At 34.1% G+C, this 25,207-nt stretch overlaps 1 long non-coding RNA gene across 1 annotated transcript in view; it reads right to left on the bottom strand.

The window, feature by feature from the left end:
* Window positions 1–1,896: 1,896 nt before the first annotated feature.
* The window catches only part of LOC137861842 (uncharacterized), an 85,833-nt gene continuing 62,522 nt past the window's right edge, over window positions 1,897–25,207 (bottom strand). The window contains exons 2-3 of the long non-coding RNA XR_011099885.1: window positions 2,960–3,105; window positions 1,897–1,985 (exon numbers count right to left, since the gene is read on the bottom strand). This is a non-coding gene — a long non-coding RNA (uncharacterized lncRNA). The remainder of the gene's footprint in view (window positions 1,986–2,959; window positions 3,106–25,207) is intronic.

A 25,207-nucleotide genomic window follows, 5' to 3' on the forward strand; every position in this document is an offset into this window, starting at 1 on the left:
TTCTCTTATAATACAGGTCCATCTCTTACTTGTTCTGCTGTAAAGATTCACTGTACTGAAGTCTGAATTTGCTTAAGGTTTGCACTTGTCAAACAAAATTGCAGTTTGCCAATCTGCATACTTAACATAATCAGGTGTGTCTCTGACAGGGGATGCAAAAAGAATCCGGCAACAGCTGGAAAGTGTCTAAATTGTTAATACTGCTGTGTATGTGAAAATGTGCAATTTCTTACTGTGTTTAGATCCTGTGCTGCTCACCTAGTTCATGGATATATTTCAAATAGCGTGGTTAACTAGCTTGCTACAATTTGGTTAACTACCTCGCTACTACTAATGTTGGATGACAGGGGAAAGGCTACTATTGGCAGCTAGGCAAGTACTCCCTTGTGGCTCCTTGTTCCAGTTGTAGTCCTATCCCAGGTGTGGATCTCATGACCACTTTTTCTACATACATGTAATCACATAGTACTCTTCTTCTAACATGCTCTACTCTGCGCTGGTGCAGCCTCACCTCGAGTACTGTGTGCAGTTCTGGGCACCACAGTATAAAAAGGACATGAAACTGTTGGAGAGTGTCCAGAGGAGGGCTACGAAGATGGTGAAAGGCCTGGAGGGGAAGACGTACGAGGAACGGCTGAGGGCACTGGGCCTGTTCAGCCTGGAGAAGAGGAGGCTGAGGGGAGACCTCATCGCAGTCTACAACTTCCTCATAAGGGGGTGTCGAGAGGCAGGAGACCTTTTCTCCATTAACACCAGCGACAGGACCCGCGGGAACGGGGTTAAGCTGAGGCAGGGGAAATTTAGGCTTGACATCAGGAGGGGGTTCTTCACAGAGAGGGTGGTTGCACACTGGAACAGGCTCCCCAGGGAAGTGGTCACTGCACCGAGCCTGTCTGAATTTAAGAAGAGATTGGACTGTGCACTTAGTCACATGGTCTGAACTTTTGGGTAGACCTGTGCGGTGTCAAGAGTTGTACTTGATGATCCTTAAGGGTCCCTTCCAACTCAGGATATTCTATGATTCTATGATTCATGTATCGTGCTTCTTACATTACCACCAGCACCGTGCCCTGTGTTAGGTTAACTTAAGAAAGTTGTAGGACAGTATAGATGGAATGGTTAGTCCTCATTCACCCTGGGGAAAAATACAGCCACTAGAAATATCATATAGGGTATGTGCAGCCTGTGAACTGCTAACTGAAACATAGTAACCTGAAAAATACCCTAATTCTTAGCAGCTTAAAACTGGCAATTATTGTTTCAGTGGAGTTGTGATGATTTGATTTTATGATTTAACAGCCTGGCCTGTATACCACATAGTTAAGGAGCATCTCCAAGAAAGAGAAACAAAACATGGAGAGCAAATCTCGATATATCCTTGAAGTATGTAAAAAGTGTTTATATAAAAACACGTACTAAAAAGGATAAAAATGAGAAGTCAGTTCATCAATCCATAGTTGAGTAACACTACATCCTCATATCAGTGTTATCCCAATTCATCTCTATTTTCTCATCGCACTATGAAGTCATAATTACATAAACATATACTTTCTTTTCCAGAGAACCGACATCTTAGTCAATAAAATGTAAGTTATTCATAATTCTTGTAATTCACAAAATGGTCTCTAGTATATAGGTTAATCACAGACCTGTGCTGAGCACAACAGCATTAAATTCCTTGAGACCATTTCCTTCTGATGAAGTTATAGCTCAGTGTTTATAAAGCTTTATTAACTGCTGTTTCACTGCCACCGGCAGTAGTATATTATAGTATGATCCCTCTTTAATGTTGTACGCTGTATTATAACGACAGAAAAGCTAAATTTGCCAGAAGTTTTCAATAATTTTAATTGCCAACTTGAAATATTCAGAATATGAGGTGCTCAAAGCACTTCCCTTTTTTATAGCTGTGAGTATATTCAAAGAACAGTTTCCATGATTTCAGTAGCAGCTGTAAGCATTAAACTGCATTTTTGGAAATCCAGCTGTTAGAAAAAATGGAATACATTTAGTTCCATTGAAAACTTTAATTTAAATGTCTAGTTTAATTGATCTTTCCAGCATTTGCAGCACAAAAGTTTTGTGCCAGTATATTGGGTGTCCGCAGTAGTTTTGGTAGCAGGAGGGCTGCAGGGGTCCTATGCCAAACAATGGTATCTCTGAAATGGACTTACTGCAAGATGCAGCTAAGCCCATCAGTGAAGCTGGTTTTGCCTCTGGAATAAGGGCAAAACACTGCACAGGAGTGAGGAAAACACACCGTGAGAAACAACCTTGTGAACAGCAAGACCACAGAAGGAGGGAGAGAAGACACTTGAGATCTGCAGCAGATATTGCCCTACAGTCTGTAGAAGAGGCAGTGGTGGAGCCGGTATCCACGTTGCAGCCCATCGAAGGCCTCACACCGGAGGGAGTGGGTGTTTTCTGAAGGATCTACAGCCCACACTAGAGAAAGTTTATCCTGCAGGACTACAGCCCCTGGAAGGACTCTTGCTGGAGCAGGAGTAAAAGCCTGAGTAGAAGCAATAGCAGAAAGGAACTGTTACAAACTGTCTGCAACTCCACATCCCCATCCTCCTGTGGCACTTGGAGAGGCAGAGAATAGAGAAAGGAATGAAGTTGAACCTGAGAAAAGGGGGTGGTGGGAGAAGAAGGTATTTTGTTTCTGTTTCTGACCATCCAAATCTATTTTAATAGGCAACAAACTGATTTTCTCCAAGTCGAGTCTGCTGGATCCACGTTAACTGTGGTTGTGATCTCCTTTATTTTGATTTGTGAACTTTGTCATCTTATTTTCTCCCCTGTCATCCTATTGAGGAGGGGGGAGTGAAAGACTCTCTATGTGGGTGTCTAGCAACTGACAGAAGGTTGACCTTGGAATCAATCCATCACAGCCAGAATCAGTACCTAAATCTAATCATCAAGGCAAACTTAAATTGCTTTAACAGATAAAACCAACCTTTTCCTTCCTTCTCTTCCTGCATTCTTCTGTCTCATTCTCTACAAACATGAAGGTATTTAATCTAAGAAGTAACAATTCATTCACTACGCAAAGCTGTCCAGTCTCTGTTCTGAAGGTGGTAGTCATTCAGTAAGAGACACAGTCTGTAAGAAAGAAAATATGAATGTTCAATTATTCATTCTATAGCTTCTGAATACTAACTCACGGTCCTCATAACCCTTCTTTGTCCTCTTTGCCTGAGTCTAGTATAGACCAAAGAAGCAGTTCCACTACAGTAAGTACGTCAATGTCCACTTGGTTACCAGGAGAGTAATTGCTATGAAGACATGTATTAGCATCTGGAGCACAAAGCTAGAGAAACTAAGCTAGAAAACTTCAGTGTACATGACTCCTTTGACAAAGGGTCTCATTCTGGAAGTGGCAGGCAAACTCTAGATGTCACTAATTTCACTGCTGCACAATTCAGTGCACTAAATAAAGAAAAAACAAGTGGTCATTATGCCTTTAGCTGTGACACCATAAGAAATGCACTGTTTATTACCCTCTGTTCTATAGAGGCTAATGACAGCTGCCTAATGGCAGCTAAAGACTGTAAGAAACAGTGAACTTAGGGGGAATGACTTTTCTGAGCCGTTCTCTTAGGAGTGGTTTGATAACAAATAAAAGACAGATGACCACATCCCACAGGAGCTGCTGCCTAACACAAGTACCACATTCAGCAAACAGCACCATCATTATAGCATATAAGCCTTTGTAACTCAGGCTCCACTCCGACAAACAGGATAACACCTCTTAGAAGGTTACATACTTGGGTAACTACTATGACAGTTTAAGGTAAAAACTAGTGAATTTACAATCAAAGAATCTTTTGTTGAAAATAGTATTTTGACCTTTCCCCACCCCAGCTTTAAACTTATTATAAATTTTTGTCTTGAATGGTTTATTTTAAATTAGTTATGCATTTAAATATATATTTTTTTCTTATAAACTGTAAACTTTAGATAAAAAGAAGTGTTTAAAAGAAAAAAAAAAATAAATTTGTCCTTATTGTTGTAAGATCATTGATATAGAGTATTAATGTAAAATAACAGCAGTTTTCCATACTAACTTGCATTGATATTTTGGAAATTATAAATCTAGCATTATAACCACATCAGAAACTAACAGCATGAAAATAGTGTAAAAATATCACTGGAATTTAATGGAATACTAACAAAACAAAACAACAATAACAACAACAAATGGAGTATGTAATTCATATTTTTCCTTTAACAAGTATTAGTACTTATTTCCATGAAAACGTGCCTCTCTTTTTAAATACCCAGTCTCATCTTGATACCATTTTCCTGATCTCTCAACACCTTGGCCCAACAAAAATTTTCAATAATTGTTCTCCTGTAAAAGTGAATACATTTGATATTAATAAAATCTCTCCAATAACTATGTGTACTGCAGGTCCAACCATGTTATGTGAACAGATTTACCTGCTGAGATGACTGCTCATACAGGTCAGCACTTACATGACCTGGCTGGTATGTGTGACACGACTCCTGTAGCTGTAACAGGACCCATATCTGGGCTAAAAGTTTTGGGATTCCATAAACTTCAGAGACATGTAAAAGAGGAAAATGGGTGAAAAGATTCTGATTACAAGAGAAAGTATTTGCACTACTGCTTGGAGTAATACTGGATATATACTTTCACCATCTAGGACAAGTACTTGATATTTCGTGACCCTTAAAGTCATAAAGTAACTTGGCTTGGATTTATGTATTTAGACAGCAGTCCTGTTTTTTCAAATGTAGTAGTTCCATTGGAATTACTGCCAATAAATATAACTTACTGTTCACAAATTTTGTTAGGTATTTTGTTTAAGTGATAGACTGAATGTAAGTTGTCTACTATGATAATTACGTAAAGTGGTGATATATTTAAACTTGAGAAAGGTACTATATATATATATATATATATATATATATATATATATATATATATATATATATATATATATATGAAAGAGAGTGAGAGAGTTGTACTTGTCATTCTTTCCAGCTAAGGTGGAGGAAAGTAGTATTATTGCCTTGAGATAGCTATTAGAGCCTACTTTGTGGACATGGAACTGAATATTATTTACCATAGGTGGAAAAAAAAAAAATTAAATGCTGTCAGTTTCAAGCATCTGACTGTTTACATCATTCAACAGTTTGATGAACACATTTTTATCTTTCCTTCTGGCTATCTTTTAAATCACTGGTCACTCACAAATCTTAACCAACTTAATCCAGACATGAGCATGTCCAGAGATGTTGGTAGGCATATCCAGAATAACAACTCTTCAGACTTAGCACAGAGAATCTATAGCACTTACTATACCTCCAAAATCAGGCTTAATCTGAGCAGAAAGGAAAAATTGGAGGAACAAAGGGACTAAAAACTGAATTTTTTGACTTAAATATTGAAGTTCTTCCCGAATTTGGAATTTATCCCCTTTGAGAAAAACTCTGTTACTATAATGGGAGAATGGTAATTGTAAAGATCCTTATAGTAATATTCATTTATAAACCACAGATAATATCTGAATTCTTTAGAATTGGTCAAATACTTTCACGAAGACAAATTATTTTTGTGTGCATTTATGTAATTTGTGTCTGTAATTTTTTATATATATCTTCAAATGTTCTGCTGAGCATGTCTACATTCACAATGAAAACTGCAGAAAAGCATATAAAACCTCACAGTGATAGATACCTGTAAAAGGTAATACTTTCACAGATAGCTCATCGTCATCTGTGAATCACAAACTAAATTTTATGTTGAGCAAAATCTTACATGTTCTAACTCAGTTGTGGAAGATAAGTGAGAAAGAAAAAATGTTTTACCTAAAAAAAAAAAAAAAAAAAAAAAAGGAATATCCTCTAGCAGTAATTGTACGATTAATCCAAAGCTACTGACCACTGTTACTGACTCCACTGTATTTTGAATTAGAAACTTAATAGGTGTTTTTCTCCCTTGGTGTAAACAGAAACAGAATTTATTTCCTGGTGCTTCCTTTATGTGTCTGTTGTTCTCGAATGAACAATTAAAAATCCAGAAATCCAGACAGCAAAGTAATTAAACTGTCTCAGGAAAAAAAAAAAAAATAAATAAAAATAAAAAAATAAAAAATTTGGGAATAAAAAACTAAAATGCTTTTTTGGTGTTTATGTTTGTGTTATACATTCTGAACATGATCTTGGAGTACTTGCCAGTTATCAAATGTAATCCTGGGAGGGTAGATTGGTAAATGATTTCAACTCATTTGCACTTGTTTCAAAGGTGACTCCATCACCACGATCTGAAAGACGCACTGCCCCTCAGTAACAAATGATTACAGATAAATGAATCCCAGAGGTTTGCTACTAATGCAGAACAAAGGCATAAGAATGAGAGCTGTGGTTCAAGATCTATTTTTTATACTAGCATAATTTTTTGCTTCACTGATCTATCACTAAACAACAGCTGCTAGGGTAGAGACTTACTGCACTGTAGGAATGTTACCAAATCCTTTAGTGACTGGTCACATGTGTTTGCCTCAGGCCTCAAAAAAGTCAGAGACTTGTGAAGAAGGACTGGCAGATCCATGACACCTGATTTCTGTAAAGGACTTCAATGGAATGACAGCCTGCTCTAAGTCTGAATTTCTAATGGAGTTATTTTGTGATTTAAGCATACATGGCTAACCTCTTTTGCAACTTCCGTTGATGGGAGGATGAGAGAGGAAAAGAAAGAAAAATAAAACATTTTTTTCTATATATATTTAGGAATTAAACTTTTGCTGTATTCATAGTAAACTTTTTGTTTGTTTATGTTTATTTATTTGGGTTTTTTTTTTTGTTATTTTACTTTCCCCCAAATATCACAAGCCTTTGTTCTATTTCTGGGCACTTGAAAAAGTCTTCCTACCATTTTCTGGGCAAAAGCTTTCTGGATATGGTCCTGGGCAAACAGCTGTAGGTGGCACAGCTTCAGCATGGTTCTTGTATGAGATGACATCTGGAAATCCCTACCAACATCAGCCATTATGTGATTCTGTGACTTGGGGAAGACCCAAGTGGCCACTGACACCAGCCCTGCTCTCTTTCGTTTTGGACATGGCTGGGGTGGTCAGACCTCTTGTCTTCTGTGTTTTATCTATCTATTCTGTAGAGAGCACTTGCTGCTGTCCAAAACATATTCAGTCAATGAGTGAAATGCAATATGTAACTTTCTATACTTGCATCTTGCATTGTTTACACTCGGTACCAGGTACCAGTATTGGTTGTCCGTCTACATCTGCATAATTTTGGAGAAACTGAAAGATAAAGGGGATCAATCCCATGCATTTCTAAATAATCCAGAAAGATCATTTCCCACTCTTCTCAAAAAATATCAGGAAAATAGAAACCTAAACAGAGCTATTGAAATATAAAGGACAGTCTGAACCTTGTAGACTTCTCTGCAGAGAAAAAAAAAAAAAGTATTTAAGCTTATTTTCATAACTAAAAAACTCTGGTGAAAGATGACTATATTTACAGCAGATTCACATGGCTGCTGTATTAGCTGTTCAGCTTCACTGGCTAGAGGATACTGTCCCTAATTCATATAGACAGTATTAATTATTCTCTTCCAAATCAGCTTCCAGTATGAGACAGTAAAGATCAACAATTGCTTAAAGACTCAGAAGAGAGATGACAGAATACCTGTATGGGAATGTCTGCAAATAAAAGCACTTGGGAATGCTGTAGACTTCATTTCAGGAATATGAAGAGTTCCAGAATCAAATAATACACTTGGGAACTACCCACACAAGAAAAGGATTCAATATAATTTTGTCAATTATTTCTAAATGTCAGAAACTGAATATCCTGGTGTCTGTTCTAAATGCAGAAAATATGAGCTGAAAGTACTCCTGCTTTGAAAGCATTCCTTCAAAGAATTTCTCCAAGAAATTTACTTAAATATCAGACCACAGAACTGACCTGAAAAATCAATCTGCAAAACATACAGAAACAAATTGCTGTTATCTAAAAGGAGTACTGCAGATTTGGCAACATTTTTTTTCACTATGGAGAATTGCAAGGAAACAAACCAAGAGATTAAAACAACCAAGTGGGAGAATACATGATTCTGACAGTACCTTACATGTGCTGATTCCTCCTCCTGGATGATACAAATGAATTTTGAACCTCATGAAAAACTGGGATAGGCAAAGTGATGAACCATTCCTGAGGAGAAAGGATGTTTGGCAGCCTGAGTGCTTCAATTTCTCTGTGTTCTAACAAATCCAGGTTGTGTTGCTCTGAGTGACAACATGCACAGATGTGCAGCTCTGAAAATTAGCAGTGTATGAGGAATTGTGAAGTTCAAGTTGAGAGCTCAGAATATTTTGATATTACTGTTCACCCTGTCACATGAAGCATCCCCAAAGTTTTCAGCGGTGCTTGACATATTATAGAAAATTTATCTTGAAAATCAGATGTTAGTCATGCTACTGCTTTAATGCACAAAAACTTATTGCAGGCAGAGAAAGCCATATCTATGCAACAGTGGCACTATAAATATGATTTCTAAAATACAAAAAGGAAAAAGAGATTTTGAGGAGGCAATGTATGAGTGATTTCTTTCTCTTTTACTTACACAGTCCCAAGGCAGAGGTTTAAAGGCCTAGTTTATAACTGAACTTTCTGCTCAGAAGCAAGATATATGTAAAATGTCACTCAAATACAGCATATATAAACATTTGTTTAACTCAGACTCAATAAATGCATTATAATTGGTATTTACAAACTTGTTTATTCATATTACTACAATCCCAGCTTACCAAATTATCATATGAATACTTTCTGGTCTCTATACAGCATCTGCAAGCAGTATGAAAAACAATGACTATGTCTCTACAGTCATAAACTGGAAAAGCTCCTATGACCAATCATTAAGCTCTCCATTTAGAAAGTGGAAAAGGAGTAAAAAAGAAAATACATGACATACTTTAAAGAAAACTTTTCCCCGGCTAGGTTACTCCATCTCTCAGACACTGCTGGATCTTACTCTTCATGACTTAATGTTGACTATCTAAGAAAGATCTTGCATAACAGTGTCTGCGATTTCATTCCTTCTTCACAGAAGCATAGTGATGTCAACAGAAATGGAGAGACATGAGAATGATTGTACAATAAGTAGAAAAATCAAAATTTTTCTTTCAACACTGTCATCACTTTGGAATCAATTCTTCCATTTGAACTCTGGCAAGTTCCATATAAAATCACAACAACGAAGGCCAAAAAAAGTTTTGAAGAGAAACTTGCTTAAGGCATAAAAGCTAATAATAAAAGCTTTTTCAAATGCATCAGAGGCAGAAAGCCTTCCAGAGCTGGTAGGGTTGACAGATGATCAAGGAATGAAAAGAGAATTCAAGCAAGGTTAAGACCACAACAGAAAAGCTAAACGGAATTTTTCCACTATGAAGGAGGTTAGGGAGATTCTTGACAACACAGCTATTCTTCAAAAATTGATAACTTCTGGATCTGCCCCAATCTGAAGTGTCAATAAAAGAGGTTTTAGAAAAATACAGATAAAATTAGTCATCAAAAATTTACTGTACAAGAAACTACTCACCTCACAGTTCTAAAGGAATTAAATATGAAATTGCTGAACTCCTAGGAGCAATGTGTTATCTATCAGCTAAATCACCTTCAACAGCTGAACAGAAGGTAGAAAATGCAACATCCATTTTTAAGTGAGATCCAGGGATGATTTTGTGAGCACAGATGAATGTCTGACCTCTATACTATGTAAATTTGTAGGAAATTGAAAACAAACAAACAAACAAACAAAAAAAAACAAAACAAAAAAATAAGTTTCTATGTAAATGGAAAAATATGTTATGTTGACTGAGAGTAAACCCGTCTTTATTAGATTATTTGGGTTCCTTGAAGTATTGCATGGGCAGATACAGAACGATAATCCAGAGGATTCCTTTTTAATCCTTAAAAAAGATCCCTTTCTGGAGGCTCTGCAAAAAAACAGGTATGGTAAGGAATAAAAAGGAAGTTTCTCTTAAGGACCCCTGAGTGTTTAAAAGATGGTCTATAAAGGATAAAAAGAACTTATCATAATAGGAAAGGCACCAATGGGATTGTAGAAGGATTTAGGCTAAAACATAAAGTGCTCAGCATACATAATGCAGAAGAACAGGATGGTGTGGTAAAATGTTGTTTATACACAATTATTCAGGATATTTAGATCTAATTCTTGTGTGAAGAGCTGTTGAAGAATGAATTTCCCAATACTAAGGGAGTACTATAACAAATGAAAAAAATACAAACAACACAATGCAATTGGAATAAGCATCAGGGATATACATACTAGCTACTTTCACTCAGGAGACAGAACTTCAATTCACTTTTGGTCGTTCTTTGAAAATGTTCAGAACAGAACAGAAATATTCAAAAAGGTAATCAGAGCATTGAAATTACTGAAATTAAAAAAAAAAAAAAGTCACTACACAAACTTGTCATGAATTTTTGTCATTACTTAAAATACAAACTAGAACAACAAAAAAAGATGTAGAGATACTGACATTACTGGTATGAAACGGCATCTGCATGAGAAATTAAACAGAGAAGTGAGACCAAATCTATTCCTGTGGGGCAAACAAATTCTCCAAAGTTTCCATGATAAATCTTTATCACACCATGACTATTTTGAAAAGTCTGTTATAACACAAATGATTGAAGGAGTACCCACTAATTGTTAAGGAGCAAAAATAAAGAATTTTTTTTCATGCAGTCAGAATTCTGTAATTGCCAAAGGTACAATGGAGAGCAAAAGTACAAATAGACAAGCAAGAGTTTAAAAAGAGATAACTTTATTTACCACACATTCGTTATTCAGTATAACATATGATGGTTCTGAAGCTACCACCAATTCTAGAGGTGACTAGAATTAGCCTTAGCCACACAATTCATAGAAATTACAGGGCCATGGAAGAGGAGAGATCATACTTCAACTGTCCTATGCCACAGGTGTGGTACTGTCCAGTACAGCAAAAAGGATACTAAATGAAATCTTTGAGACCTAAATGAGACCTTCGGTTTGACATAGTATTATTTTTATATTCTCCAAAGCTAAACAAATGTTAATGATGTTAGAAACATTCATTCATATATTCAGCTAACTTTATTATTGGATTAACTATTTTGTCTGTCTTTATTGGAGCGCCATACAAACACTAAAAATCCTGCTCGAATTGCTTCTTGTATTAGTGATTTAATTATTTATTTTTTTTTTGGAAGGAAACATTTTATCTCCACCTCTTACTAGGTTATGAGATATAACCTAGTAAGGTAATATAGCCTCTACCTCTTTTTTCAGTCTTAAAATCTTCTTTACAAACTACTAATTTGCTGTTATATAAATTGAATGATGTTCTATACTTTCATACTGACAAAGGAATCCAAACTTCCAAAATGGTAGTATACTATTGGAGCAGCCACCATTACACTGGAGAAAACTAAAGTAACATTGTAAGTGAATAAATTTTCATGTGTTCCCCCAAAAAGAAACTGCAAATCATAAAAATAATTATCAAAATATTCTCAGAATGTTTCCGAACTTGCTATTGAACATAAATAAATTAGCTTCCTCGATGCCAAAGTGTATGTGACATTGAATTACTCAAAGTACAGAAAGTCTGTTCATGTGTATAATACCACATATGTTCCATTCTGGATATGCATGCTTACTATAGAATTATTTGTACTGCAAATAGTGAATAGAATATCTGTTGTAGGAAAGTCAGAGGTGTTTTGTTTTTTGTTTTTCTTGTTTCAAGTCAGTGGTCTTTGTCTTGCAAAATATTGGCCTTCTCTATTCCAGAAGAGGATTTGTATTTTCCAAACCTATTAATTTCTACATTATTTTGAATCTTTCCCTATAAAGTGTATTAGTGACTTAATGTCTTCAATTGCCATTTGCTTTTGCTGAAGTTCCTTTCCTTTTTACTATTTCTAAACTGTATACAGAGAAATGTTACACATTTCTTCAAATTACAGTTCTCTAGCTCTTTTGATTGCCCTCTGGGTTTTACTACAATCACTGGCAGCTGAGCATGAAATCATGCTGCTGAGTAAAAAATGGTGGCTTCCTCCTAAAAGAGTTCTTGATTACATTTCTTTTACATATTTATTTATATGTTGGAGAGAAGATGAGGAGCAGAATGCCAGCCAGTGAGCTACACTCTGATTGGCAGCTGATATCCCCATGCCGTTGAACAACACCTGTGCCTACACAATGTTTACAACAAATCAAGCCTTCGATGAAAATTAATTACCCAATCTAAACCTTGGAAAGGCCAACTGACACTGACTGGGGAATCAGAGCAATACCTGCTCTGTTCTCTGAAGGCATGCAGCTTTCTCATTATTGCATTATTTTGGTATTAAATATATTTCACATTCAGCCTCAACTGTAAAGTTTCCAAATAATTCTAAATGCACACACACAAGTTGTCCTTGTTTAAGGCTGGTATAAGTACAAAAGGCCTATCTGAAAGTCTTTTTATGGCTCAAAATTAGTCTGCAATGCCAGTTCAAGGATTTGTTTTGATTTTTCAGTGCGACTAGTCAATCAGTGTGTATCAAAGATTTATTATGAACCACTGCGACAGCTGCAATCCTATGGGTCACAAAGCTGAGGACAAAGCACGTGAGAACTGGAGAAAAACATTTCATTTAAAAAGACTCAGAAATGTATGTGATAAAGAATAATAAGCAAATTCTGAATCAATTTCATTGTTATGAAGAACAATTTAGAATTTAAAATGTATTTTTTCTACCAGACTTGTAAACTCTTCCAAACCATTGTCTTGAAGCCTATAAAATTATCAAATTAATTTTGAGATGGCAAATTCAAATTCAAACTTTTGTTCAGAACACCAGTCATTTCAACAGAAGATTTTTTTTTCCTATGTCATATTAGCATTTTAAAGCGATAAAATGAGGAGATGCAAATAAACAAGATCTTGTTTCCAAATACATTCTTCCTTTTTTCCATACCTGCTGGATTAAAGCAGTTGTAGTCAAGAAATCAGCAAAACAAGAAAGGAAAGAAAAAAAAACAAACAAACAAACAAACAAAAAAAACTGTTAACTGACAAATTTCCAATGCACTGTGTGACAAAGAATGATGTCCTTAAAAATTTTAAAATCTATCCAGAGAACAAATCTTTTCACTTTTATTATGATTCAGTTACCTTCCTCATAATTCAATGGATATTTACAAGTATATGAATGGTAAAGTCAATGGAAAAAACAGAGACAAATATACCAAATGGAAGAATTTCTAGTACCCTCAAAGAGAGAAAAAAAATCCTTAAAAATACATTGTATGGGGCAAAATCCACACATCACAACTTCACAATACAACTGTTAAATGCTGTTTACTTACAATTATTCAAAGAATAGGGTTAAAGACTTTTAGACATTGACTTTTTGAAGCAAATCATATTAAATCAGGTGAGCAATTCGCTTCTATCTTTCTCGAACTCGATACAAATTGGGTCACCTCTGCTGACAGATATCTGAATACACATTCTTTATTCTAGAGGCACCTCATTTAGTTACGATCATATCATTCACCAAACACCAGCATTTCAAACTACATTGAAAATTCAAGAGTATTTCTTGTGTTTTCTTGAGTACTTAGGAGATGATTGAAACAAAAAGCCAAGTTCAGAAATAGATGATCTTTAAGGTCCCTTCCAACTCAAATCATTCTAATTCCATGAATATACTAGAAAAACACAGTTGTCTTACAGTTGCAGACTAGTACCTTTGATGGGTGTGCAGTAACAAGTATCTCAGAAAAGATCTGTTTCTTTCAGGCATTCTAGCCTTTAACTCTGGATACATTTGTTGTTTTCTCAGTAAGTACACAGTACCACAAGACCCTGCACAGATACTAGATTACCTACATTGTAGATCTGACCCTAAAACTACTTCCATATCTAAACTGCTACAGTAAGATCCATTTAAATCTATTGAATTTCTTTGTAGAGTAAGACCATGTAGACCACAATCTTGTTCAATAGAAATCTCCATCACTTCCTGTGTACCCATCACATTCTTAAACGAAATATGTTTTTCTGAAGTTTACTTTCATACTGTTTTTAAAATAAATAATACCAGTATGATAGTGCATAGCGCCTTTGAACTCACATTTTTGTGATCATTGTAATTAGTCTTTCTATTTTATTGTTGTGACAATCCATTTCGTGCTGTTCAGTCAAAATTTTTATAGAAATCTCCAATCTTTGCAAAGCTTATGATACAGAAAGGTTGGAGGGAGTAGAAGAAGGTCTAAATTATCGGAAAAAAATCAGAATATAAAAATACCATAATATGTGCAGTTCAAATGAAATCTTGACAGCTGCTATTCACAAATATTGCTGACATGTTTTATATTATATTAAAATCCAGAATTACTGCATTTTCATCAGTTTCTCATTTCACAGCTGGCATTTCATGTTGTCAGCATCCTGTGATTTACGAGACTGTATGTTCTATAAAAATGTTGTTTTAAATGGACAATTTCATAAGCATGTTTACTAATTGATATGCTGTGGCAAGTGTAAACATACTGTGTATTCAAAAAACAAACTGCTTTACATAAGAAAAAAGAGCTGAATCTAATAGCTTCAGTTTTATTAAACTTTCATGAAAGTTGCTTGAAAACAAACATTTCCATGCAAATTTTAAATGAATGGCTTAATTTGTGAAGTTACTTTTGTAATGTCAAAAATGCAAAGTAAAACACACAAAAAATTGTATTGATACTCATTACTATAAGATTTAGAAGCTGTTAAGCAGAAAGAGAACAGTCTTAATAAATCACTGTTTTCTAATAATGTTTATAAAGGATTCCTTATGGTATTTTTGAAAGGGATATAATCAAGGCTAATGTAAGAAGTAATTGCTCCATTCCAGCAATGTTCTTCTTTTTCTAATACCTGCAGAAATGAATAAAAGCACAGATTTTCTGGTAGTTGAGTCAGTAGTTTATACATTTCATCAAATTTATTCCAGTCTTTAGAAAGAATATAGGATATTACCTGTATTCTTTCAGTTCCTCAAGAGATCAAGTATCATATGTTCAAATGCAAGTGAAGTCATCTACATTTATGTAATTTGAGAAGTTTGGGTAGGCCCATAGATCTTAGTGGAATTTCTTAAGCATAACAGTGGTCAGTCAATAAAATGCACTGCCCTTCCAAGCTGCCTCTTCCTCCTTATAATACAAGCTAGTAAAGCAGCAATAAGTCTGGAATAAACACTGCATTTCATACAAATAGCTTTAAAACAGTTAACAAGAAAGACATTTCAATTTTATCCTAAAATCTGAGGTACTTCAGCATTTCTCAGTAGATAACAGAGAATCAAGAGAAAGAGGTGGCAAAATGACTTCAAGCCTGTTGGAATCCTTTACAAGACTTTTAAGACTTGTAAAGGATTTTACAAGACTTTACAAGACTTTCTTTAAGAAAGAAACGGTCCTTGACTGTGTACCTGCACAGTTCTGGGACTCTCACTGATATCACTTTGACTTTTTCCACAGATTTTGGGCTACAGACGACCATGGAGAAGGGCTCTGACAGCATCACCACTTACTCTGTGACCCCAGTCAACACATTTCTTCCCCAGCCAACGTATCATATTCCCATGACCTTTTTGGTATCATGACAGGAATTTTGTTCCTAGTATGAATACAAATTTGTGAGTGATTTTATTTTCTTGCCTGATTTTTTTTTTTTTTGGCCATACTCTGACACTATTTCTGCATAGCAATACCAAAGATGTTTGCCATTTTATAACTCCACATCTCCAGATTTTTCTTGTAGTTTTGACAGGAGGCATGTTTACTTGGATATAGCTAGAGTTCAAGAGCCTTAGCATGTCCTTAGTAGGTGATATGGGAATTAGACAGTAAAAAAAGCCCATGGCTGTTTTTTCTGTGCTTATGTACCATAATCTATTTGGCCTTCACCTTATCCAGAAAGATTGAATTTTGGAATAAAGATTTCAAAATTGTTTTTCATTAAGATTACAACTAATTCCACGCATAAACAAAAAACGTTTAATGCTTTTGATTGAACAGAATATGATAAACCCAGGGTGGGAGCAGTCAAAAAAAAAAAAAAAAAAAAAAAAAGAAGAAACAATAATTAAATTCTCTAATTTTTTTTTGTTAGGTGAAGGCTAAATACCACCAGCCCCTGAAAATATCAATTGCAGGAGAGTATAAACGAAAACACTCTCTGCAGAATAGTTGCTATCTTATGGAAAAGTCAGCATTTGGCACATGACACTTCTCCAGTTTTTAGCTATGAACAGAAGTCCAATAGTCTTATGCAGAAGCATAAGCATCTCTAGCATGGGGCTTTCTGATTTCTTTTTTATTTTCTTACACATTTTAAGCATAAATTAACTGGAATATGCTGCTACTAGAGTACTTAATTAGGTAAGAATAGACAGGTTGTCCTCAGATGTGACTACACAAGATGCTTTTGTATTTTTACGAGTTATTTCAGAAGTCAACAAAAAGTTCTAATTTATAATTCACTACAATTAAAGATCTAACCTTTTTTCTTAAAGGTAAGTGTTTAATGGAAGAGGTCACCAAATTTCTTGAAGTACTACACCTTCTGTATGCAGTCATTTTAAAAGAATAACCATCACTCAACATTTTTCAGGGATTTCTCAAGCCTCATTGTAGGTGATTGTTTTTGATTAAGTACTGTGAAATTATCTATCTTTGCTGGAATTTACTTATCTCATTTACAATTATTATTTTCTCTTAATTTTCATGGCAGATTGTGCTTTTAGATATTTGGGTAAACAGGGCTTTCAACCAGCAAATTATAATACTTAATAATCAATAGTGCTACAGTGTTAAGAACTAATGTAAAATTTTCATTAAATTGGAGCAGAGTGCAGTTAAAGGAATGCTAACAAGTATTGATGTTTAGAATGTGTTTATCAATGTTATACTTTTCCCCACTGTACTGAGTTTATTTTTCCACATTAAAAAATATTATTTGGTATCTCTTGGGCTGAGTTTTAAACAAGATAAAGCATCTTGTAAATGAATTTATTTTGAAGAAGAAATAAAACACAATTTGTGGCTTTTTTCATTAAATTATCCTTAGATGTATTGATTTAACCCAACTTTAAAATGTATTCAGTTAGAAAATAAATAAAGCAAAAATCAAACAATGTAACTTGTTCTGTATTAAATTTGGAGAGTCTATCCATGTGGCATTACAAAGATTTTTTTTAAACGAACTGTTTATTTTAATTTAATAACCATATCTTAGATACAAAATGAAAGAATAATATTAACAGACAGAAAATATGTTCCTTATATTTTGACTGTTAAATTAATTTCTTAAATACCACATAGACAAACAAATCACATATTTGTGCTGGAAAAGAATCACATATTCAAATATTTCAAGCTAAATTCCACTTGAAAAAAAAACATTAAATACACCTTTTGAGCATGGAAGCATTCTTTGTTTATAAACACGCTGATCAAAACAGTCTTCCAATTAAAATACAGTTTTACACATTGGCATTTACATGATTGTACAGGAAACTTTTAATAGTGATCATGGTAGATACATTTTGGTAAGAAAATAGGGCCCCAAAAAAGGTGTGAACAAAACTTTCTTATTTAACCAGTGGTTCTGTTTTTTAGTTTCCTGTTTAGATAATTTTATATAGCTCCATGAAACTGAGAGATCCTCATTTCTTCTTACTTCACAAGGGGATGGCAAGGAAATAATTTCCTGATATGTGAAATGAAACTCACAATATACCAAAAAATGGAGATTTTCATCATTTCACTTCTAATAGGTTCTACTATGCCCTACAATAGAGCATGATACAGAGTAATCACTGTTTTGGATTTGGGATTTTTCTCCACTGAAAGAAAGTATTGTCTTATGAACAACTCTTGAAAATTGTCAGAAACTAGGGGCTGTTTCTTGGCTAATCAAGCACCTCAAAAGCCAAATCCTCAAGCTGTGAAAACTGGATTCACTCAGGTCAGTAAAGTTTTACAGCCCTAGCTACCTGCCTTTCATTCTTAGTTCAGAAACAATGTTAGCTTTAACATTACTTAATTAATAAGGTTTTTATATTCTGAAATACCAGAAAAACTTTCCCTAAACTTAATTATTGAAGTGCTAAAATATTTTATCTTCCAAGAGAGAAAATAAGAATGCTGTTGGACACTAGAAATAAGCAGGGAAGAGTTAAAAATTGGGAATGTCGAAGAGTTAGAAATTGGGAATGTCATCTGCAAGTTTTCCCACATTTTTCCACAGGTTTACATAAATGCATTTATAAAATTTAATTCAGACAGCCAGTGCACACATACGTTTCAGTGTAATACATAAAATATCAGAATAAAAGGAATAAAGTATTTTACATGCATAGTGATTTTAATTTTAATAGAAATTTTACTTCATTCATGTAATAACATTTTTCATTATTGAGTAGATGATCATTTCTAGAAGAAAGTTGAAAAAATGATAGTATAAGCTTGTTATTCAAGAAAACAAATTCTCACAATATACATGTGGCATGTGGTCATTCAAATTGGTGAATTATTATTATTATTTTTTTTTTTTTTTTTTTAAGTGCCACGTTGATAAGGAAACTACAACATGATTTTCATCTTGCAAGCTTTTAAGCATAACTATAATTTCACTTTTCCTGAGAAACCCTGATTCTTTCTTCCTCTGTACTCCTTCACTGCATCTGGGGGGTCTAATAGCTCTTCCTGTGGAAGAGAAAGGCCTTGCATTCCCATGTTATGACATGTTATGACAACTGGTCAGCATAACATGAATTTACATCAGAATGTTACATAGCTATAACCAAAGAGTGAGCAAATACAAAAGAAGAATTTCTGAATGAATACTGAATGACTTGGAGATTTTCAGAGCACACTCATGAACATCTTGGAAGCAGATAAAAACAAGAAAATTAAATGAATTATTTATTAGGAATAATATTGGAAGTCGGAAATCTTGAATTCTACTCCAAACTCTACTACTGACCTTCTTTGCAACCTTGGACAAATTGTTTTATCTGCTTGTGCTTGTTCCCATGCCTTTTTTTTTTTTCCTGTCCTCTTTAGCTAGTCTAACATATTTTTTTTTTAGCCAAAATACTTTTCTTCCATGTTCATACAAGTACCAAACACACTTCATTACAATCTTGAATGGTACTTCAAGTATAAGAGAAATATAAGTAAATAATAAAAACTGAGTAAACAAAGACTAGCCATCACAGTAACTGAGCTCACTTCAATCTGTACGGAATTGCTCCTGGCAGCACCCTACTGTAGTGCAAAGTACATACATATCTTTACCTAATCAAAGTTTTCATGCTTTCCAATTTCACTAAGATTTTCTCAAAGTTAGAGCTGTAAATTCATAAATTCACTCAGTCCTAGGTTAACATAAATACCCCTCCCCTCCCCTCCCCTCCCCCCCTCATCTCCCAAGTACTTTCCCTTTTTCTCACTAGACAGTACTTGATCAGAACAATACTTTGCCTGAAATTTCCACAACAGCTTTGAATAGTCTCTTGGAAACTCCAAAAGTGAATAGACAGGTTAAACATACATCCCTATAGTTTTTAAATGATAATTCTGACATACTTTGAACCTATTGAGCCAAGTGTGCAGTTGATACATTAATAATTAGACAGTACAGACTGCTTAAAGCAAGAAAGGAGAAAATGACCACAGTATTTAATGCCTGAAACAATATAGATTAAGTCTCTGAACTAGGAAAAATTGAATTCCCTAAACTGACATGAAGGATAGCTTATACACTGCAGTAGGATTATCCAGTCTATGATCGTATAAAGCAGATACCCAAGTTTAGTAAGAATATTCATAGAACTTTTTAGCAAGTATGTATTCGAGTGGAAAAATGACCAAGTTTTAAACACACAACTCCTCTTTTACATTTAAGACAGAGAAGATGGTCTATATGACCTCAGAATTTCCCTTCAGGCTCCTTCATGGTTACTATGAATCAATGACAACACCATATAACAATGAAATCTCTTCCAAGATGATCTGTAAATGCTTTCGTGTTAACTGGAGGCATGTGTGATTAATTCCTATAGCACAGCTTTAAGAAAATGCTTATTTATGGTAGAACAGAGAATTGCAGCTTTATTGGAAATTTATTGGAATCTATGTTAACATTTAGATGCACCATAGCCACACCTCTGTTGTTATTTTCAGCTGAGGCAAGTGAATTGAAACAGAAACCAGACATAAAAAGAATACTACAAGAACATACCTTTTTTTTTTTTTTTTAATCATGAAACTGGCATATACAGTATATGCTATTTCATTGTCTTCATCAGTCTGAGCTTGTCACATATACTTTAATACATGATTTATGGTTATAAATTCATTTTCCATTCTCATTTATAACATGGTGTCAAATTTTATCATAAGAACATTTAATCATCTCCTGTCTGCATATTAATGGTTACAAATATGATACCTATGTAGAGCTAGCAACCAGTGGCTGTAACTGTCTCATACTGCAACGGCTGAATGCTTTGAAAAGTAGTGATAAATAGAGAAGTTCAGACATTTTTATATGTGTTAGTCCCACTTTAATAGCCAAGATAAAATTCTGTTGCTTCACTAAAAACTTGATTCTTCCTTCCTCTTGAAAAATATTTCATACATACTTAGCTGTCCCCAGCATGGTGTCAGTATATACAATCAGTCATCCATAAATATTTTAAGAATTGGTACCTAAAAGTGATACATAAAAAGCCACCTAATTTTAAAGGAGAATGAGGATCAGACAAAAAAAGATAAATATATATCCAAATACAGGAAAACTTAAAAAAAAAAAAAAAAGGAAACAAAAAAAAAAGGTAATAAAATCAGTGCTTTAAAATTTGTTGGCCAAATTCTGCTATACAGTGATTGTGAACATATTTAATTTTAGGACACTTGTGAGGCAGAACTGAAAATCTCTACATACAAACATTTAAATGCAACATATCAGTACAGTCTTTCAATTAATTTTTCTGAAGAAAGCAATCCTAAATATTGTTCCATGACTTCAATTTAGACCTTCTGCATTCAAGAAATCTCAATGGAAGCATTTCGATTTCTGTATTTGAAAAGTGGGTTGCAGTCACATCAATAATTTTAATATGTAAAATAATAATAATAAAAAAAATTGTGCAAGAAAATTAATTTAAAATACATGGAAATTCAACTGGCTTGTCACACAAGCACCAGGTCATCTTGGAAGTTTTTTCCAACCTTAATGATTCTAAGGTTCTCACATCCATTTTTTTTTTATTATATGGTAACTGAATGGATACTAAATAAACTCAAGAAATTTACAAAAATATTTTCTAAATTGATATACTACGGTCCACTTAACTACGCTTACAATAATTTATTTGAAGTGGCTGATGTCAATTGTCCTTTCCTTATGGAGAATTTGAGCCCATGAAAACTATACTTGTGAATATTTTTATTTGTAGTTTTAATAGAATGTTTGATGCTTTTTGTGTATTCTGTCAGGAGCAAAGTAATTTGCCACACTTTATAATAGACAAGCATGTGCAGTTGACAAGCCAAATTCTGTTACTGTCATTCATGTGGTATGCAAGGAACATTCTGAAAAACAACAGAAGCATAAATGTTTCTCAGTATGGAGAAAGAAGAACATAGTGTATATTTGTCATACGGCAAAGATAAAAATGAATTAGATATATGACAGATCTAAACTGCTAGCTTTTGATTTTTGTACTTTAAGCTCCAAAAAGTAAGTCTTTCAAAATACATTACAAATACAAAACCAGCAGGAAATGCACAGTCTGACTGAATGCAGAACACAGGTGAATGCCTATTTGCAATTATCAAATTTCACAGAATGCACAAAACTCAGCAGCAAATAGGCAAAATTAAAACTGGAAGTAGATAGCACTGCCAAAATTCTGAGTTCAAATAACAAGGAGTTAATTGTCCTGTATGTTGAAAAATATTATGAGGTCATCTTGGAGTCACTTCTAGAAAATGTATCTTATGTTCTTTGTATGCACATTGAGGTTCAAGAATATTTTTCTACATACAGACTATAATAAAGACAATTGTTCTAAAATTGAAAGTATGTTAACTGCATTGCTTGTAACAGTTTTGTCAGCATTTTCAGTGTTACAAAAATCAACAGATTCCTTGAATACATCATTCAGAGGGTGAGAAAACCCTTACAGTAAGGCAGGAAGGCTAAACTCTGAATATGAACAGCTCTAATGTCTTCACCAGGAAAGTAAAAACAAAAAGCAGACATAATAGCATCATCTGAATGTAGGAAGATTTTTATTTTATTTTTAAATCACTTGGCATGAAAAAATGAAGATCCAAGCTTACATGTGATATCTTATTGTAAGCCTCACCAGCGATGTACAAAATACCAAAAATTAGACTTCATTGTTTAGAACTTTCTAGAACTACTATTAACTGATAGCAACAGCAGACTGCCACTTTCTGTAATGACTAGCCTATTAGTTTCAGAGATAGGGAAATAAGTAGTCAGAAACCTTGCATTCCATTTCAGGTTCTAAGTAAGACTAGAGCAAAACCAGATCTTTGTGTCGATCCCTCTGGTCCCCATAAATGGTCTACTTGCAGCTAGAATAATAAGAAATTTTTCAAAAGCCAGGCAACTTGGCTAACAGAGTTTTCTCTGATAGAGAAAAAAGATTTCATCTGTCAAAGATCACGTTTCAGTTTTTAAAAAGTTCCAAGAGTTGATGTTTTAAAGAAAAAAAAAGTCACTCTGCCACAATAAAACAAAATGTTTCATAACTGTTTCTTCTTAGGAAATCACTTCACCATGTTGTCAGCTGTCTAAGATGAAGGAATTTGGAAATGTAGGGAATTTTCTCTGGCAGAATTTTCATTCAGAAAAGCCAGCAAATCTGTTGCAGATTTATGAAGATTTTAAGCAACTGAAAACAAAACTTTTCATGCAAATGCTGACACCTGTAACAAACACCAATACCTGCTCTATTTATATGGATCACGTCACTTCATAGAAGACGCAATAATTTGAATGCTATGGTTTTTTTTTTTTTTCTGTTCTTGTTGGTTTGTGGAGATTTTTATTTTTTTTTTTGAATCTTTTTTTTATGCTATTTGAAAGCGTGAGAGGTCATTCACATCACTGTTCCTGAAAAAAGAATGGAACCCTTGAATTACGCATGATTTTTAATGTGCTACTCATATGTGTTTCTCTTTATTTGTATTATTCCTTTGGGATTCCTCAATGTCAGCAATGTAGAGGTATTTGCACTCAGAATAAAGGGCAAAAGACTAATCTCTGTTTTTACCATATCTGAGTGTATTCATGTTTGCATAATGAACGAGACAGTGCATGATGAATCACGTATCACAGCTATTATCTACTCTAAATATAGAGGAGAGATTACTGACAGTTTTAGCAAAGGCTAACAATTCCTGGGTTTTAAAGCTTTTTCTACAATCGCATTTAAGGAACATATTCCAGTTTTTGTCCAACAGAAGATAAACCAAAACAATTAGAATTAACCCATTGGAAACAATTAGAAATAGAAGAGTTTTCTCTGTAATACGTTAATGTTTTAGATTATTGCAGCGTAGAGTATCACCAGGAAGAAACTATTTCATTGTTGGGAAAAGCAGTTTTGTGATACCTGCCTTTCCATAACCTAGTTACAGTAAGTTTTACATCCTCACATACTAGTGACTACATGGCATGGTTACACTAATGCTGAGGTAAACAGCCAGCCACAGTGTGATATATTGGCAGTGGTTTTCCTAGGAAGACCACTATATTAAATATAATATATTTATATTATATTAAATATATTATATATTTAATCTCAAAGAGAACGTTATATATATATATATATATATATATATATATATATATATAATATATATATATATATATATAATATATATATATATATATATATATATATATTAAGGCAGGCATCATAAGCATTCCATTTCAGCAGTTTTTGTTGTTTTTACAATTAGCAGATATTAAGATACTGAGTAGAGAGACAACAAACTGCTAGGAGATGGTCATATACTAAGAATTTCAGGGTAGACCAATCATTGTGAAACAATACACTGTACAAATTTTAAAATGGGTATGCCAATCTAGTTCCCTCTTTACTACCAAAAAGTGTAACTGTGTAATTCAATTACACTTTTAATCTTACAATAAGAGGTAATTAGTACGTATGAAAAGAGTGTGTTTGCCCCTTGGAGCTCTTTCTGAAAAATGTAGAACAGTAAGAGAGGTATGCTGTTATCTCATTCGTATGGTTGACTAATTTTTGCAACATTTTTCCTAGATCAGATAGAGTGGCTTGGCAAATTTTTGGGTTGAGGAGGAAGAGGAAATGTGGATTTGTGTCAAAATGGTATTTTAGTGAAGGCCTATTTGAAAAATAGTCTATTTTCATTATACTACACAACAATCAAGAGGTAAAATAATTATACACTGATAAACATTGAAAATTCTTTCCAAAAATAAAGTTGATTTTATGAACTTGTGTAAACTTTATAGACAGTTCTCCTGTGGACTGAAAGTATTACAGAGTCTTTATAAAAAGAGGAAATCTCTTTGTTAATTGGCACTTAGGGAGACTTCTGACCATGCCTAACAGCAGTAACTGAATCTTACATGAGCATGTCTTAGTATTTCTCACATCCAAAGTATGCAACGTTATTTCAGTGTCTATTTCGAGAATCTACATTCCAGATTCCATTGAGGATCTCTGCTAATGTTAACCAGAACATGTTTCTGCAGAAGCAGTTGCTGACAGTGAGTACTGCTGTCAATTTTCCCACTTACTATTAGCCTTTCTGCCATCATTTTTCATATTAAAACAGACCTCCTCAGTAAAGATAGCATACCATGTGGTGATCAGCTATCTCCATATTTCCCACTTCTGCAAACAAAAAGCAACAGAAAAAAAAAATCCTTACAATAAAATCAAAAACCCTCTTGAATAGATAGGGCATTTCTCACCCACCATTTCTACATGAATATCACTAATGAATAATACTGAAGTGTGAGTTTCTACTTAAACTGCATACCTGAAAGGGATA

Source organism: Anas acuta, chromosome 10, assembly GCF_963932015.1.
Source record: "Anas acuta chromosome 10, bAnaAcu1.1, whole genome shotgun sequence".
Classification (NCBI taxonomy): Eukaryota; Metazoa; Chordata; class Aves; order Anseriformes; family Anatidae; genus Anas; species Anas acuta.